The 4,780-nt window shown below is 39.1% G+C and overlaps 1 long non-coding RNA gene across 1 annotated transcript; it reads right to left on the bottom strand.

Annotated features, from left to right (window-relative positions):
- Positions 1 to 50: 50 nt before the first annotated feature.
- On the bottom strand, positions 51 to 3,709 carry LOC123970350. Its single transcript, XR_006824942.1, has 4 exons — positions 3,415 to 3,709; positions 2,909 to 3,018; positions 1,172 to 1,220; positions 51 to 150 (listed from the first exon to the last, which is right to left on the bottom strand). It is a non-coding gene; the product is annotated as an uncharacterized LOC123970350 (long non-coding RNA).
- Positions 3,710 to 4,780: the final 1,071 nt, after the last annotated feature.

The raw sequence follows: 4,780 nt of genomic DNA, 5'->3' as shown, positions 1-4,780 counted from the left end.
ACACAGCTAGAGCCATTTCACTAACATCACAAAAACAAAATGAGCCCAGGAACGAAGAGAGAAGGCAGTTTAATTCAAAAAGAGATGTAAAAGAAGTTTGGTGTCAAACATGCAATGCATGAGTGTGAAGGTGGATCTTGAACTTTGAATCTGTTAAGGAAACAAAGAATGGAAATTAGGAGCACATTACAATATGTCACACATTACGTTTTGAGAACCAAAGTTCACTGTGTGTAAACAAACTGTTACGACACAAGATATTAGCAATATAAAACACCATCTGTACTCTTGCACCTTTGTGCAGTGAAAGAGAATTTAAATTGCACTGATTGGTAGGGTTGGGTATCGTTTAAAATTTCCGACACTAGTACCCTAAAGTGATACTGATAACAGAGTACTTCATTAGATACCTTGCATAAAATACCAACTGTTGAAGCCGTAGTAGTTCATTGGTAGCCTAAAATAATTGTATGGTTGTTATGGACAAGCAAGGAGATCTATTTCTTTTTTCAAATAACTGCTTTATAAACACTTTGGGAAATTGTATCAGATCGCTTCTCATCCTACTGCGGTTATCCTCAAAGGAAGGATGACAGCTTGGAAGTTTTTTTGTATTTAAATGAGAGAGGAGGAGTGAAACAATTTAGTGACCACATGAACTGTGGAAAACAAATTTAGGTGAAATTTATTGAAAGCAAACTATACTACTAAGAGTATATAATACTAAGAGTCTAAAGAAGCAAACAGCAAAGAGAGGCTGCACATCCAGCTGATCACAGCGACTACACCTGAAGCAGCTGCAGCCGGAGGCTCCGTGAGTAAAATCAGCTGCTGCGCCACAAGAGCTTTAATTGATGTGATGGAATGTGATCGAAAGGTGACAAGTGATGAAACCAACGGAAAACCTAGCTTGTGGTGATAAAATTGCAACAGTGACAAACATGCCTGAGACTGCAGCTGAAGGTGAGGTGACGCCTGTGAATCACACATGAACTTGGACAAGCGGTTGTAGGCATTCTCTCAGTGTGTTACTTGTGTGTAATGGTTTGACTGGAGACGTTTTGATACTAGACTGTTTTGGTCGCTACCATAAAAAGGTATTGAGTAGCGATACCCATCACTATTGATTGGTGACCTATTTGATAAATCACATCACTGTGTTCCGACCCACCTGTTCCTGTAACAGGAGTGAGGTTGTGCACACCTTGCTGCAGTGGACACTGTTGAGACGAAGAGAAGCACAACATAATAAATCCCCTCACTCAATGACATTATACTTAAGTCCAATGAAGTGTTCAGTAACATTAAAACTACATACATTAATAACAAAAGAGACCAAAGCTGTTGGCTCCTTTTCATCTCAGATGATTTAGTTGACACAAAACTTTAATATATTAAATAAACTGGATGGTCTAAGATTAAGATAACAGTAACAACGAAAAACAGAAATAATGGCAATAATATAACTTCTGCCTTTGTGGTGTATAGTGTCATGTAACTCAAATTCATCCTCAGCACTGGTCCATGGAATATGGTTTATTTCTGTTGACCATTTTATGATTGTTTTTGCATACTGTCTATTGTCTGCTATGTAGCAGAAGAGTTACAAACCAAATTTAATTTTACATCTCTGTTGTAATGTGACAATTAAACTTACCTTCTGCTACTTTCTGTGATAACTAGTTTGACACAGCACCTCCCCGTGATGCCATCAATATTTTCGGGGACCATATACAGTATAGAGAAAGCTAGGGATGAGGATTGTTCATTTTTATTGATAATACCACTATCGATACTTTACTATTATTTAGTAAGACGAGACCCAACGGGCATGAGGTAGGCCTGCACGGCGTGAGGAAATATTCAATGTGCGATAACATTGTTATATTTTGAGATGACATAGGACTTGATATAAATAAACTAATATTGATGTGTGCTTATTAGCTGCCTGGTTGTTTTTTAATTAATTATAGGATTAGAATTGAATATGTTAAATGTAACTAAATGTTGTTTCTACAACAGCAACATTAATGTTTACAACAACAAAGTCACTATTTAAACTTAATATCTGACATCACAATACTGATTGATGTTTAGAAAGAATGAAAACTCAGTCAGCATCTTCCTCCTCGCTGCTGTTAACTGCCTCTAGGTAACTTTACCTGGTAGAAGGAGGAGCGGCTGGTTTGTCACAGCCAGAGTTTACAACAATGTGCCAGATTTTAAAATTACAGTGCAGTCTATGCTCCGGTCAGTCTGCTTTCTATTTAGCTTGTTTTTGCCAAGCTAACGTTTGCTGTGATTGTATAAAACATACAGGATGAGATACTGAGGACAGATGATTAAATGAACCCTTTCGACATGTTTACCGTACAGACAGGTGTGTTGTCTTTTTAATCAGGAAGGTTTTATTTCAGGTACTTACAGTAACGAGTGTAGCTGTCGGCAACTCGAGTAGTTTGGAGCTAACTTAACATCACACCGCGATGGAGCGGCGTCTGCGTCTCTCTCTGCAGGGCGCTGTGTGTGTGTGTGTGTGTGTGTCTGTTCGTTCATGTAGGAGCCGAAGCTGCAGCGCGATGATAAACCTACACCGGGTCGGTTTGATACCGCGTTTCGGTGCCTTCAATAAAAAACATTAGCTTTCTTATTCATCGCGTTTCAAGTTAAGTCAGATTTGACTCTTGAGGCATAACGTTACATTATAGGACCCGCTAGTCTCGATAGCAATATCGATAAGCTTGGACCCGGACCTAATTGATTTTCAGGTTTTGAGAAAGTTTGGAACCGGGTCCTTTTAGAGCCGGGTCTCGATGCCCATCCCTAAAGAAAGCACTGTCCCTCTAAACTTAATGTTATAGAATGTGGTTAAGTGTCTTTGACATATAACAACTGTGGTGTCACTAACCTGATCACTTGTTGATGATGTGGGCCGGGGATCGTGAGGATGCACAGCCTCAAAACAAGCTGAAGCCTAAATCTGTGGAGTGGAATCTGTCTTCTGCTTGTTATTTAGTGCTAGAGGTAAAAACAGACACAAGATGGTGAGAAACTGCAGCAAAAACACGGACTGTAACGTTATGGTCACACCCCACTGACTTCTTTTACACATTGAAACGAGCATCACTTGTAAACATAAATAAAAATACAAATGCGCCATGCAGCCGAAATAATAATTAAAGAAAAACTACCCGATGTAAGGCGATTAACATTATTAGTTAGACAAAACTAGCTAATGAGAAATAGATGCAGGCCACATTCAACCGATGGGTGCATGATGCTAGCTAGCAAGTGCAGCGTTAGCTAACGCCACCTTTAATGTTAGAGTGGTAAGGCCTCCGGAAGTTTGAACAACACAGTTATGTCTTAAAACAAGTTGCTTTACGAGCATTTTCCAACAACATTAATACTTACCCTCGCAGCTTTCACTGCATACTGTCTACGGCCGAGCGTCGCTGCTTCCATGCCATTCTTCGTTGTGTCAACAGCGGTGCTCAATGCAGCTAAATCGGATTGGTTGATGACATGACATCGCTTCATCAGTATGCAAGCGTGCTATTGGTTCGTCTGCTATAGTAGGCTGCCGAATTTGCCGGTAAATTTAACGATTTTTAAAGTATGATGTAGTGAATTGCGTGAGCATTTCGAGTGGCAACAAACGAAATCTGATTAAGAATAAAACATTCTTCACAAATTGAATCAATCTGGGTTTTCCCTCGATAGGGATAATTATTTTCTAAAACTAATGCAGATACGCGGCCTCGGCCCACCGCCTATGTGGGGAGAAGTAGCCTACAGTTTGAAATTATTTGACACTAGTGCCGAAATGACACCTGAATTGCAATGTCTTACTTTAGGGAGACAAACGTGCAGACTTACTAAAACTTTGTCTGGTTAAAACTAAAATTGGCAACATTTTGTAGTGGGACCAACGGTGTGGATTTGTGCATTTTATATTAAATAATTTCGAGACTCAATTCCTCTTCTCTTCCTGAGAGAGAGAAGCAGGGAGGTGGAGATCAACTTTCAACAGACAGCTGAAGAGACCCCAATAGAATGGGGGTGGAAAGGTCACTTTCCCTAAGTGCTATTCATGAGCAGTTGATCGTAAAACTGGCCACCTTTGGCAACAGCCAAGATAAGTCTCTCGGTGCCTGAATTGTTAAAACGACAAAGAAACTAACCAGAGATTACAAACAGCCTATCGGAATTCTCCTTAAAAGGGGGCAGGAAACCCTAAACCAGGGGTATTCAATTAGATTTCAAAGAGGTCTAGTTAGAGAAAATTTCCTGAAGCAAAGGTCCGGAACATCAAAACGACGAACTTGTGTTATCATTCAGTACTATAACCTATAGTTGTATCAACACATGTTTTTAGTCAACAACGGACTCTCAAATCAAATAATATTTCAGTCAGTTTTCACATCAAACTGGAGGGATAATAAATAATAACTATTCAAATAATAAATTCTAAATTTAAGTAAACTAAAGTGCCTAATTTTTAGAAAAAATGTAATAAAAAGTGTAGCTTGAAGTGATGAAGTGTAGTCTTAACCAATTTTATAATAAACACTCAACACATCATAACAAATGAACAGCTGTAATGCCTCCTCTTCTCTTTCATTTCCTCTTACAGAGCTACCACTTTCCTACTTTCTGTTGTTCAGTGAGAAACGTGAGCTCCAGCTAGCATATTGGAGATCTATGAGATATTCTGGTTTTGAACTGCCCGTGGGAGGAATGTACATGTAAAAATCTGTACATTCTTGATTAAAAGTCA

This window comes from Micropterus dolomieu, linkage group LG04 (assembly GCF_021292245.1).
Source record: "Micropterus dolomieu isolate WLL.071019.BEF.003 ecotype Adirondacks linkage group LG04, ASM2129224v1, whole genome shotgun sequence".
NCBI classification, from domain to species: Eukaryota; Metazoa; Chordata; class Actinopteri; order Centrarchiformes; family Centrarchidae; genus Micropterus; species Micropterus dolomieu.
This window is presented reverse-complemented; position numbering and strand designations above follow the sequence as displayed.